At 38.6% G+C, this 14,486-nt stretch overlaps 2 protein-coding genes across 8 annotated transcripts in view; one reads left to right on the top strand and one right to left on the bottom strand.

The window, feature by feature from the left end:
• Nucleotides 1–14,486, top strand: part of GLYAT (glycine-N-acyltransferase) — a 182,317-nt gene that overhangs the window by 103,004 nt on the left and 64,827 nt on the right. The gene's annotated exons all lie outside the window — the stretch shown is intronic.
• The window catches only part of LOC100895047 (glycine N-acyltransferase-like protein 1), a 113,998-nt gene that overhangs the window by 89,640 nt on the left and 9,872 nt on the right, over nt 1–14,486 (bottom strand). For 3 of the 7 annotated variants that reach the window (XM_078341105.1, XM_054240917.2, XM_078341106.1), the window contains exon 1: nt 3,082–3,316. The exons of the other annotated variants lie outside the window; for them this stretch is intronic. The gene's annotated coding sequence lies outside the window, so the exon portion shown is untranslated. Of the gene's footprint in view, nt 1–3,081; nt 3,317–14,486 lie in introns of those variants that run through there. 7 annotated transcript variants of the gene reach the window in all.

Here is a 14,486-nt window from a genome sequence, read left to right as displayed (position 1 = left end):
GAGATGCCAGCTTTTATTTCTTTCTATCATGATTTTAAGCTTTCTGAGGACCTCACCAAAAGCAGATGCTACAGGTATGCTTTTACAGTCTGCGGAACCATGAGCCAATTAAATCTTTTTTCTTTGTAAATTACTCAGCCTCAAGTATTACTTTAAAGCAACACAAGAACAGACTGATGCAGATAAAGTATTATGCAGATGTGTATTAGGTCATATTGGTAAAATGAGGAATTCACTTCCAGAATTTTATTGTTAGTTTTCTGCCTCAATAATCTAATACTGTCAGTGTGGTGTTGAAATTCCCTAGTATTATTGTGTGGCTATCAGATTTTTTTCATAGGCCTAGAAGAACCTGTTCTATGAATGTACATGCTCCAATGTTGATTGCTTATATATTTAAGACAGTTTTGTCTTATAGAATTGAAGCATTTATCATTATATACTGCTCATGTTTGGTCTGTTTTTACTGTTGCTTTAACACCTGTTTTATCTAAGAATAGCAGCCCATGTTCTTTTTTGTCTTCCATTTGCATAATAGAGTTTTACATTGAGCCTATGGGTCTTGATATACATGAGGTAATTTCTTTTTGAAGACAGAAGATGGATGGGTCTTTTTTTTTTTAATCCAGCTTGCCACTCTGCCTTTTAAGTAAGGAATGTATACTATTGACATTCAAGGTTAATATTATGTATGGTTTTGATTATGTCATAAAGGTGTTAGCTGGTTACTTTGCAGTTTTGTTTGAGTGGTTGCTTTATAGGGTCTGTGAGCTTTGTACTTAAGTATGTTTCTCTGATGGCAGGTATCATTCTCTCACTTCTATGTTTAGAACTCCCTTAATGATCTCTTGTTAGGATAGTCCAGCAGTAATAAATTCCCTTAATGCTTGATTATCTGGAGAAGACTTTTTGTTTTTTAAAATACATAAAGCTTTGTTTGGCAAGATATAAATTCTTCTTTGGAATTTTTTTTTTCTAAGAATGCTGAAAATAGGGCCTCAGTTTCTCCTGACTTGTGATATTTTGGTTGAGAAATTTGCCGTTAGCCTGACAGAGTTCCCTTTGTAAATAATCTGACCTTTTCTATGGCTGTTTTAGAATGTTTTTTCTTTCATGTTAATGTTGAACTGTCTGGTGACTCTATGTCTTGGTGGTATTCATTTTGTATAGAATCTCACAGGTGTTTTCTGGATTTCTTGTATCTGAATGTCTACCTCTCTAGCAAGATTAAATAAATTTTCTTGAATTATTCCCTCAAATATGTTTTTGAGGTTGTTTACTTTTTTCCTTCTCTTTCAGGAATGCCAATAACTTATAAGCTTGGTCATTTTACGTAATCTCATATTTCTTGAACATTTTGTTCATTTTTAAAAATTCTTTTTTCTTTATTTTTGTCTTATTGGGTTAGTTTGAAAAACTGGTCTTCAAGCTCTGAAATTCTTTCTTTCATTTGGTGCAGTCTACTGATAAAGCATTTAATTGTGTTTTGAGGTCCCGTAAGTGAGTTTTTTGAATCTGGACTCTCTGATTGACTTTTTAAAAGGTATTTGTCTCTTCGTTTATTCTCTGGATTGCTTTAGAAATTTCTTTATATTGATTCTCAACCTTATCTTGGATCTTGTTGAGCTTCATTGCAATATATGTTTTCGATTCCCATTTTGGTTAGTGACCATTGCTGCAGTACTAGTGTGATCCTTTGGTGGTGTCAGTGTACTCTTTTTTTTTTAAATGGTGCCAGAATTCTTACGCAGTTTCCTTCTCAGCTGGAGACAGTGCCATTTACAATGTTTATAATAATTTTCACATGGATATATTTTTTTCTTTTTTTCTTTCCCTATAACATCATTGTATCTTTCTTTCTTCCCCTACCCAAGGTGTATAACAGTAGAGAATGCTAGATAGGATATTTTCACTTTGCTTCTACATGTTTTGTATTGTCCTCATGTTTTGTATTGGGCTGTGCAATTTGACCAATAGGCCAGTAGATGGTGCTTATGGATAAAAGCCAGCTGGGAGGAAAGTGGCAGGGTTTACATTGTACTTGGTCCTTGTTTACTGGTAGAAGCTCTCTGTTACCTCAGGCAATAGGCTGATTCATGGAGTGCACACTGGTCTGAGCTCAGATCCCTGCTCAGCCCTGTGTAGGGGAGGGGGCAAGGTGAGTAGGACCTGATGATGCTAACCTACCTACAGGTCCTCCAATTGCAGACAAGAGTACTAGCATCAAGGGAGACATCATTGGGCAGCCACTAAGCACCCAGAACTGTGCCTAGATGTGGAGCTAGGAAACTCTTTCAACCCCAGTTCTCCACACAAGGAGGGTAGGGCAGTTCCAGCTGCTAGTCCATGTAAGTGGGTGTTCCAAATGCCTGAAGATATGCCTGGACAAGGAGGGGAGAGGGCCTCCCTGAACCAGGATCTTTCCACAGGAGGGGTGGGGTGACTCAGGCTTCTGTTATGGGTGAGCAGGTGCTACAAAAGTCTGGATATCTTCCTGAGCATGCCACAGAGAGGGCCGCCCTGCACCCAGATCTCTTCACAGAAAGGTAATGACTTGGGCTCCATGTCAATGGGTGATCCAAATGCCTAGAGATCTGTTTACATGTACAGGACAGAGGGACCCTTTGTACCATGAACTGTGGCACAGAAAGAATTGTGTGGTTCAGGCTGCTGATTCAGGCACGGGGATGCTTTGAATACCTAGAGATTTGCCTGAGTGTGGAGCAGAAACAGCCCCACTGATCCGTGATCTATATTCATGAAGAGTGAGGTGGCTCAGGCTGTGGATCCATGCAATCAGATTTTATTAGTCAGGGTTCTCTAGTTGGACAGAACTAATTGATTATATATATATATCTGATTAGTTATATATATATATCTGATTAGTTATATATATAACTATATATACATACTATATATATTACATATATATACTACTATATATGTAACTATATATATACTACTACATGTATATATATAATAATATATATACATATAATAAACTATATATATTGATTATCTATATACTTAGTAAATTCTTCTTTATATATATAAAGGGGAGTTTATTAAGTATTAACTTACATGATCACGAGGTCCCACAATAGGCTGTCTGCAAGCTAAGGAGCAAGAAAAGCCAGTCTGAGTCCCAAAACTGAAGAACTTGAGTTAAATGTGCCCTTGAGGGCAGGAAGGGTCCAGCACAGGAGAAAGGTGCAGGCTGGGAGGCTAGGCCAGTTTAACCTCTTCTCATTTCTCTGGCTGCTTTATCCGGGCCATGCTGGCAGCTGATTAGAAGGTGTCCATCCACATAGAGAGTGGGTCTGCCTTTCCTAGCCCAGTGACTCAAATGTCAGTCTCCTTTGGCAACACCCTCATAGACACACCCAAGATCAATATTTCATATCCTTTGATCCAATCCAGTTGACACTCAGGATTAACCACAACACAGGTGTTCTGAATGCCTAGATTTCTGCCTGGGTATGAAGTGAAAAGGGCCTCACTGCACCATGATCTTGGGACAGTAGACTGGGGCACCAAGAAATGACAAATGCTGACCAGCACCAGGTTACCAAGCTGGCCCTGGCTGCAAATCTCATCACCCAAGAGAAAATGAAGATGAGACAGCTCTCATCCTTCACCAGGCCTACAACGGGGGAGAGCACAACTCCAGGGCCTGCTGCAAAGGTACTTTTCACAGCTCTGTCTGTGGAGGCCTCTAACTCACTCCAGAGCAAGCTCTTCAATATCTGTCCAGACTAAAATGCCTGTGTGGCTATGCTGCTGAGTCACCAAAGAATGGCTGAGTTTATAAGTGCCCATATTAAAAATGGCATCCTGCTCTTTGTCCTGGGTCTGAAAAAATCCTGTACCTTTTCCTAGTTTCTTTCTCTCACTCTGTCTCTAAGCTTCTCTGCAAGTTAACTCCAGGGCTTGGGAGAAATGAAGTGCTCTCCCTCAGCCTGGGTTGCTTGGTCTCAGAGGAGTGGTAAGTCACAGAGGGCAGCTCTCTACCTCTCTCATGTCCTAAAGCTTCACTCACTTTTACCAGTTGGACACCACCACAGGGCTGTTTACCCACATTCTTCCTCCAGAATCAGAGATGTTCTTCATGATTCTGATGAAGTCCCATTTTGCTTCTTGAATTAAAGCCCACAGAGTTTATCTTGATTCACTATCTTACTATTACCAAATGGCTGAGGCATGCTAAAACCCTCTAATACATCACCTTGGGGAAAACAACAACAAAACACCTCTTTTATTTGTTTTTCTTCTCTAATTGATCTGGCTGGGAGTTCCAATACTATGCTAAATAAAAAGTGGTAAAACTAGCATTCTTGTCTGATTCCTGATATTAGAGGAAAGGTTTTCAATTTTTTTTCCATTAAGGATGATGCTAGCTGTGCACTTGTTATATGTGGCCTTCACTGTTTCGAAGTACATTTTTTTCTATTAGAGGTCTTCAAAAGTTTTACAGAAAATACATATTATATTAAAAAAAAACACACTATGAAGGGGCCAGGCATGGTTGCCCACTGTGGGAGGCTGAGGCTGGAGGATTGCTTGAACCCAGGAGTTTGAGACCAGCCTAGGTAACATGGCCTAACACCATCTGAACTAAAAATACAAAAATTAGCTGGGCATGGTGGTCTTCACCTGTAGTCCCAGTTGCTTGGGAGGCTTATATGGGAGGATTGCTTAAGCCCAGGAGGTTGCGTCTGCAGTGAGCTGTGATCATGCAACTTCAACCTGGGTGACAGAGAGAGACCTTATCTCAAAAACAAAACAAAACATAACAAAAACTATGCATGGAACATAGTTTTTTGGCACTAAAATAAACTTACACTAACTTGTTATAACATACCTGAATAGGATCTAGTTTGAGGCACTAAGTAGGATAAAACATCAGTTTGGAAAAAGCCCATATCAGAGCAACATGCATTTATTTAAATGATCATGTGGCTTATGTTCTTGAGTCTATTAATGTGATGTATCACATTTATTAATTTGTGCATGTTGAATCATCCTTGCACCCCTGGGATAAATCCCACTTGGTCATAGTGAATAATCTTGCAGATGTATCAGTGAATTCAGTTAGCTAGTATTTAGTTAATGATGTTTCATTATATATTAATGAGAATATCAACCTATAGTTTTCTTTTTTGTGTTTCCTTGTGTGATTTTTGTATCAGGGTAATACTGGCCTCATAAAATGAGTTTAGAAGTATTACTTTCCAATCAATTTTTATGAAGAATTTGAGAGTATCACTAATATAAAAACTAGTATTTTTTAATTTTTTGGTAGAACTTAGTAGTGAAGCCATAAGGTTCTGGTCTTCTCTTTGATGAGAAACTTTTTATTACTGCTGCTATCTTGTTATTTGTTGTCTGTATGTTCAGATTTCCTATATCTTCATAGTTTAATCTTGGTAGGTTGTATATGTCCAGAAATTCATCTATTTATTCTAGGTCGTCCAACTTACTGGCATACAGTACTCTTTAAAATCCATTGCAACTCTGTGGTGCCAGTTGCTACACTTCCTTTTAAATGTACGGTTATATTTATTTGTTTTCTTCTCTGCTTTTCAAGTTACTCCAGCTAAAAGTTTTTAAATTTTGTTATCCTTTCAGAAAAACACATGTTTTTGTTTTGGTGATTCTTTGTATTAAAATTCATTTAAAAAAATAAATTCTGCTCATTATTGAGTTTGCTTTGTTCTTGCTTTTCTAGTTCTACTAGAAAACCTTTGAAACTTTTCTACTTTTTGGATCTAATTGTTTGTTGCTATAAATTTTCCTTTTAGCACTAATTCTACCATATTCCTAGGTGTTGGTATGTTAGGGTTCAATTTTCATTTGTTTCAACACATGTTTTTATTTTCATCTTAATTTTTTCATTGACCCACATAACATTCAGGAATGTGTTGTTTAATTTTCATGTATTTGTACATTTTTCAAAGTCTCTCTTTTTGTTAATTTCTAGTTTTATTCCATTGTGTTCTTCTCTTTCTAGATATAAAAATTTGTTGAGTCTTGTTTTGCAGGCTAACAGGTAGTCTATCCTAGAGAATGTTCTGTGTAGTAATGAGCAGAATGTATATTCTGCATGTTAAATAAAATAATCTACAAATATCCTTTAAGTTCACTTGGTCTATAGAGCAGATTAAATCAAATGTGTCTTAATTTTCTGGCTAGATAATCAGTCCAATTGTCTAAGTTGGGTGCTAAAGTCAACAAACATTTTCTTGTATCGAGATCCATTTCCTTCTTTGGCTCTAGCAATATTTGCCTTGATAGCTGCTTACTTCAGTGTTGGATAGATAGATAGATAGATAGATAGATAGATATAAATACAGATATAGATATTTCATGGACATATTTATGTGTGTATATGCATATATATACATACAAATATATGAAAAGTGTCATTGGTAGTTTGATAGCAATAGCATTGAATCTGTAAATTGCTTTGGGCAGTATGGCCATTTTAATGATTAATTCTTTCTATTCGTGTTCGTGAGTATGGAATGCTTTTGCAGTTCTTTGTGTCATTTCTGATTTCTTTCAACAGTGTTCTGTAATTGTCGTTATAGAGATATTTCGCTTCCACGATTATCTGTATTTCTAAGTATTTTGTTCTTTTAGTGGCTATTGTGAATGGAATTGCATTCTCTATTTGGCTGTCAGCCTGCACATTTTTGGTGTTCAAAAAATGATACTAAGTTTTATACATTGACTTTGTATACTAAAACTTTGCCAAAGTTGTTTATCAGGTCTAGGAGGTTTTGTGCAGAGGCTATGGAGTTTTCTAGGTATAAGATCATATCATATTTTAAGAGAGATAGTTTGACTGCCTCCCTTCCTATTTGGATCCCTTTAATTTTTTTATTTTTATTTTTTTTTGAGATGGAGTCTCACTCTGTTCTGCAGGCTAGAGTGCAGTGGGATGATCTCAGCTCACTGTAATCTCCACCTTCTGGGTTCAAGTGATTCTCATGCATCAGCCTCCTTAGTAGCTGAGACTACAGGCACACACCATGATGTCCAGCTAATTTTCATGTTTTCAGCAGTGAGGGGCTTTCACCATGTTGGCCAGGCTGGTCTCAAACTCCTGACTTCAAGTGATCCTCCCACTTCAGTGGGAGGTATGAGCCACTGGATCCACTCTCCTTTTATTTCTTTCTGTATAGCTTGATTTCTCTGGCTAGGAATTCCAGTACTCTGTTGAATAGGAGTAGTGAGAGTGGGTGTCCTTGTCTTGTTCTGGTTCTCAAGGGGAATGCTTCTAGCTTTTGCCCATTTAGTATAATGTTGGCTGTCACCTCTGTCACAAATAGCTCTTATTCAGAAGTATGTTCCTTCAATGCCTAATTTGTTGAGGGTATTTAACATGAAGGATGTTAAATTTTATTGACAGTATTTTCTATTGAGATGGTCATGTGCTTTTTGTTTTTAGGTCTATTTATATGATAAATCACATTGATTTATTTGCATACATTGAACCAACTTTGCATCACAGGATAAAGCACACCTGATTGTGATGGATTAGATTTTAATGTGCTGCTGGATTCAGTTTGCTAGTGTTTTGCTGAGATTTTTACATCTATGTTCATCAGGGATATTAGCCTTTAGTTTTCTTTTTTGTCATGTCTCTGCCAGATTTTGTTACAGAATGATGTTGACCTCATAGAATGAGTTAAGGAGGAGTCCCTCCTACTCAATTTTCAGTAATAATTTCAATAAATTTGGGACAGCTCTTCTTCATATGTCTAGTAAAATTTTGCTATAAATCCATCTGAACCAGGGCTTTTTCTGAATGGTAGGGGGTATGGTTTGGCTGTGTCCCCACCAAAATCTCATCTTGAATTGTAGCTCTCATAATTTCCACATGTCATGAGAGGGAACAAGTAAAAAGTAATTGAATCATGGAGATGGGTTTTTCCTGTGCTGTTCTCATGAGAGTAGATAATTCTCATGACATCTGATTGATTTCTAAAGGGCAGTTCCCCTGCACACCCTCTCTTGCCTGCCACCATGTAAGATGTGCCTTGCTTTTCCTTCACCTTCTGCCATGATTGTGAGACCTTCCCAACAATGTGGAATTGTAAGTCCATTAAACTGCTTTTTCTTTATAAGTTTCCAAGTCATAGGTATGTCTTTATAAGCATGATGAGAACAGTCTAATATAGTAAATTGGTATCAGTAGGGTGGAGTTCTGCTGTAAAGATACCTGAAAATGTGGAAGTGACTTTGGAACCGGGTAAGAGGCAGAGGTTGCAACAGTTTAGAGGATGCAGAAGAATATAGAAAAATGTGAGAAAGTTTGGAACTTCCTAGAGACTTGTTGAATGGCTTTGACCATAATGCTGATAGTGATATGGACAATAAAGTTCAGGCTGAGGTGGTCCCAGATAGACATGAGGAACTTCTTAGAAACTGGAGTAAAGGTCACTCTTGCTATGCAAAGAGACTAGTGACATTTTGCCCCAGCTCTAGAGATATGTGTAACTTTAAACTTGAGAGAGATATTTTAGGGTATCTGGCAGAAGAAATTTATAAGTGGCAAAGTATTCAAAAGGAAGCAGATCATACAAGTTTGAAAAATGTGCAACCTGATGATGCAGTAGAAAAGAACCCATTTTCTGAGGAGAAATTCAAGTCCACAGCAGAAATTTGCACAAGTAGTGAGAAGTCAAATGTTAATTACCAAGACAATGGAAAAATGTTTCCAGGAATATCAGAGACCTTCACGGAAGCCACTCCCATCACATGCCCAGAGGCCTAGGATGGAAAATGATTTCTTTGGCTAAGTCTAGGGCCCCCCTGCTGTGCCCTGCATCCCAGCCATTCCAGCAGTGACTAAAATGGGCCAATATATAGCTTGGGCCATGGTTTCAGAGGGTGCATGCCCCAAGCCTTAACATCTTCCACATGGTCCTTTGGGTACACAGAAGACAAGGATGGAAGTTTGGGATCTGCCACCTAGATTTCAGAGGATGCATGGAAATGCCTGGATGTCCAGACAGAGGCATGCTGCAGAGGTAAAGCCCTCATAGAAAACCTCTGGTGGGGCAGAGGAAATGTGAAGTTGGAACCCGCACACAGAATCCTCACTGGGGCACTGCCTAAGTGGAGCTGTGAGAAGAGGACCACTGTCCTCCAGACTCTAGAGTGGTAGATCCACTGACAGCTTGCACCATGCACCTGGAAAAGCTGCAGACACTTAATACCAGCCAGTAAAAGCAGCCAGATAGGGAGCTATACCCTGTAAAGCCACAGGGGCAGAGCTTCCCAAGGTCATGGAGTCTACTTCTTGTATCAGCATGATCTGGATGTGAGACATGGTGTTAAAGGAAATCATTTTGGAAACTTAAAGTTTAAAGACTGCCCTGTTGGATTCTGAACTTGCATGAGGCCTGTAGTCCCTTTGTTTTGGCCAATCTCTCCCACTTGGAATGGGTCTATTTATCCAATGCCTGTCTTCCCCATTGTATGTAGGAAGGAAATAACTTGCTTTCGATTTTACAGTCTCATAAGCAGGTTCTTGCCTTGTCTCAGATGAGACTTTGGACTGCAGACTTTGAGTTAATGCTGAAATGAGTTACGACTTTGGGGGAAGTTAAGACTGTTGGGAAGGCATGATTGGTTTTGAAATGCAAGGACGTGAGAGTTGGGAGGAGCCAGTGGCAGAATAATACGATTTTCTGTGATCCCACCCAAATCTCATTTTGAATTGTAGCTCCCATAACCCCCATATGTCCTTGGAGGGACCTGGTGGGAGGTTTGAATCATGTTTTTCTGTGTGTGTTTGTATGCGTGTGTGTGTGTGTGTGTGTGTGTGTGTGTGTGTGTGTGTTGTCCTGATAGTGAGTAAGTCTCATGAGATCTGGTGGTTTTATACAGGGCAGCTCTTCTGCATATACTCTTTTGCCTGCCACCATTTAAGATGTGTTTTTTCTCCTCCTTCACCTTCTGCATTGATTGTGAGGCCTCCCTAGCCATGTGAAACTGTGACTCCATTAGACCTCTTTCTCTTTATAAATGACTCAGTCTTGGGTATGTCTTTATCAGCAGCATAAGAACAGACTCATATGGGAGAGTTTTTATTACTGATTCAGTTTTGGAACTTGTTATTGATCTGTGCATGGTTTAAACATTTTTCTAATTCAATCTTGGGAGGTTGTATGTTTCCAGGATATTTATCTAGTTTTTATTTTTATTTTTTAGGGTTTCTAGTCTGTATGCATAGAGGTGTGCATAGTAGTATCTGAGGGTTTTTGTGTTTCCATAGGATCGGTGGTAATGTCCTCCTTCATCATTTCTGATTGCATTTATTTGGCTCTTATCTCTTGTTTTATTGGCCTAGCTGGTGATGTATCAATCTTATTTATTCTTTCAATAAACCAACTTTTGGTTTTATTGATCTTTTGTATGTTTTCTTCACATCTCAATTTTGTTTAGTTCAGCGTGGGTTTTGTTCACTTCTTGTCTTCTGCTAGCTTTGGGCTTGGTTTGGCTCTTGTTTTCCTAGTTCCTCTGGGTGTGATGTTAGATTATCATTTTGAAACCTTTTTGACTTTTTAATGTAAGTAATTAGTGCTATAAACTTTTCTCTTATCACTGCTTTGTCTGTGTCTCAGAGATTCTGGTATGTTGTATCTTTATTTTTATTAGTTTCAAAAATTTGCTTTCTACCTAAATTTCATTGTTTACCCAACAGTCATTCAGGAGCAGGTTATTTAATTTGCATTTAATTAAGATATCTTCTTGGTATTGTTTTCTATTTTTATTGTGATGTGGTCTGATAATGTGGTTTGTATGATTTTGGTATTTTTGAATTTGTTGAGAATTACTTTATGACTGAGAAAGTGGTTAATTTTAGAGTATGTGCCATGTGCAGATTAGAAGACTGTATATTCTCATTTGGGGTTGTGTGCTCTGTAGATGTCTGTGAAGTCTATTTGGTCAAGCATTGAATTTAGATTCTGCATATCCTTGTTAGTTTTCTGCCTCAATTATTTGTCTAATACTGTCAGTGGGGTGTTGAAATATGCCACTATTATTTTGTGGTTAACTGAGTCCCTTCATAGGTCTCTAAGAAGTTTTGAGAATCTGGGTGCTCCAGTGTTGCATATATATATATATGCACACACAAATACATGTATGTAATATTTAGTATGTAATATTAAATATATTTAATACGATAAATAATGTGTAATATGTGTACTATTAAAGTCTTCTTGTTGAATTAACCCTTTAATATGATGCAATGTCCTTTGTCCTTTTGATCGTGGCTTGTTTAAAATCTATTTTGACTGAAATAAGAAGAGCAACCCTTATTTTTTTGTTTTCTGTTTGCTTGATAGATCTTCTTTCATCCCTTAACTTTGGGCCTATGATTGTCATTGTATATGAGATGAATCTTTTAAAGACCACATATAGTTGGGTCTTACTTCTTTATCTAACTTGCCATTCTGCATCTTTTAAGTGGGGCATTTAACTTGTTTATATTCAAATTAGTATTGATATGTGTGGATCTGATTCTGTTATTGTTTTGTTATGTAGGCTTGATTGTCTAGTTCCTTTACAGTGTCAATGAGCTATGTACTACAGTGTGTTTTGGCAGTGACCAGTAATGGCCTTTTGTTTCCTCCATAAGGACTTCTTGTAAGTCAGGTCTGGTAATAAATTCCTTTAGCATTTACTTGTCTGAAAAGTTTTTTATTTCTCCTTTGCTCAAGAAGCTTAATTTAGCTGTATAGGAAATTCTCGGTTGGAATTTCTTTTCTTCAATAATGCTGAATATAGGCAGGCCCGCAATCTCTTCTGTCTTGCAGAGTTTCTGCTGAAAAGTTTCCTGCTGGCCTCATGGGGTTCCCTTTGTGGGTAGGTGACCTGCCCCTTCTCTTTAGCTGCCTTTAATATGTTTTATTGTGCATTGACCTTGGAGAATCTGATGACTGTGTCTCAAGGATGATCATCTTATATAGCATATTGCAGGGATTCTCTGAATTTCCTAAATTTGCTTGTCAACCCCTCTAGCTAGGTTGAGGAGATTTTTACGTACAAGGTTTTGCAACTTACTTACTCTCTTTTTTAGGGTTGCCAATGAGTCTGACGTTTGGTCTCCTTACATAATACCATATTTATCAAAGGCTTTGTTCATTTTAAAATTTTTTTCTGATGAAGTTGAATCAAAGAATCAATCTTTGAGCTCTGAGATTCTTTCCTCAGCTTGGTCAATTCTGCTATTAATACTTCCAATTGTATTATGAAATTCTTGTAGTGTTTTTCAGCTCTATCAGATCAGTTGTGGTTTTTTTCTTAAAATACCTCTTTCATTTTTTTATTTCTTGAATTCTTTTACTGTATTGCTTAGATTCCTTGGATCAGCTTTCAGTTTTCTCTTGAATCTCAATGACCTTAATTGCCATTTAGACTCTAAATTCTGTCTGTGATTTTAGCCATTTCTTTATTTCTTTTTGTGAGACAGAGTGTATTAGTCCATTTTCATACTGCTATAAAGAACTACCTGAGACTGCATAATTTATAAAAGAAATAGGTTTAATTGACTTATGATTCAGTATGGCTGGGGAGGTCTCAGGAAACTTGGCAATTGTGGCAGAAGGTGAAGAAGAAGCAAGGCACCTTCTTTACAAAGGAACAGGAAGGAGAAATGCTGAGTGAAGGGGGAAAAGTCCCTTCTAAAACCTTAAGAGCTCATGAGAATTCACTCACTAGCACAAGAACCATGGCTCATTTACCTCACCTGGTCCCTCCCTTGACACTGGGGATTATTGGGATTATGGAGATTGCAATTCAAGAGAGATTTGGTGAGGACAGAAAGCCTAATCTTTCAGAGTCTTGCTCTATCAGGTGCAATGGCATGATCTCAACTCACTGAAACCTTTGCCTTCTGGGGTCAAGAAATTCTTGTACCTCAGCCTTTCAAGAAGCAGGGATCACAGCTATATGACACCATACCTGGCTAATTTCATATTTTTTTTTTGTAGAGATGGGTTTTTCTCATGTTGGCCAGGATGGTCTTAAATTCCTAGTCTTAAGCAATCTGCCCACTTCAGCCTCCCAAAGTACTGGGATTACAGGCGTAAGACACAGTGCCTGGAGTCAGTCACTTATTTTTTTTCTGGTTACGAATCATTGCTGGGGATCTAGTGTCATCATTTAAAAGTAAGAAGAAGGAACTCTGGCTTTTAGAGTTGCCAGAGTTCTTGCACTAATTTTTTTCTCAGTTTTATGGGCTGAGTTCCTTTAACTGTGGCATAATTTGAGTGTAATCAGTTGGCTTCAATTGTGAATGTTTTCAGAGGGCTAAGGCTTTGTGCAGGGTCCTATTTGTGGCTGAATTCTTGCCCTTGGCTTCACAGAGAGGTATAGTAGCAAAGCATTTTTTATATTCTAGTTTGGGCTGTAATATAGCAGATAGTGCTTAAGTGTAATGGCTGGTAGATGAGCTGTTAGCCTGGTGGCTCCTCTGTAGTTTTGCAGCTGTGCTCCCATTCAGTGCTCTGAAGGTGTGGGCTTCTCTTCCACTTGAATGCTGGCCATAAATCCTGGCTTGGGACTCCTAGACCGCACACCCTCTTCTTGTTTATTCCTGCTTGATGTTCATTGAGTTTATTCTAAATGTTTAGGATCTTCAATTCTTTAGTCTCTCTAAATAGATACTTAACCAATGTTTAAGAAAGAGTTCCAGAGGTGTGGGTTCTAAGATGGCTGAATAGAGGTAGCTCCAGAATGCAGCTCCCAGTGAGAGAGATGCAGAAGCTGAGTGGTCTCCACAGTTCCAAATGAGGTACAAGGCTCAATTTGTGAGTCTGTTTGGACAGTGAGTTTAACCCAAAGAAGGCAATCTGAAGCAGGGTGGGGCACTACCCTATCAGGGAGGTGCATGCAACTAACCAGAGGATTGGGGGCTCTCCCACTCTGGGACTTCAGTTTGGATACTGCACTTCACCCAAGTCCCCCACAACCCACAGAACAGATGATCTTTGCGAGACTGAAAAGCCCCCATGAGCTACCTGAACAGGGCCAAGCAGCAACTCCCGCAGTGCCAGGGTTGTCAGTACTAATATAGATGGAAGCACTGACTAATCCCAAGAAAGCCCACGGGATGGAGCTACCCACCTCCTACAAAGAAAGGGAAATGAAAGCAGGGAATTAGGACAAATGGCTGGGAGAATCTCTCCCCCACAAAGCCCGGGAGTCTGAAGCCCTCTCACTTGAGAGTTCTGAAGCCAGCACATCAGTTAGGGCATGAACAAGAATGTTCAGGCTTGGTGCAGCCACCACTGCAGAGACAGGCCAAATCTTCCTGAGTGAACAAAAAATGTAGGAAATCTATGCAGCAGCAGCACTTCTGTAGGCAGACAAAGAAAGGCCACCTCCCCAAGCAGCTACTTGAAATCAAAGCTAGATAAATCCAAGAAGATGGGAAGAAACCAGAGCAAAAAAAGATGAAACCATCA

The sequence above is a fragment of the Callithrix jacchus genome, chromosome 10 (assembly GCF_049354715.1).
Source record: "Callithrix jacchus isolate 240 chromosome 10, calJac240_pri, whole genome shotgun sequence".
Classification (NCBI taxonomy): Eukaryota; Metazoa; Chordata; class Mammalia; order Primates; family Cebidae; genus Callithrix; species Callithrix jacchus.
This window is presented reverse-complemented; position numbering and strand designations above follow the sequence as displayed.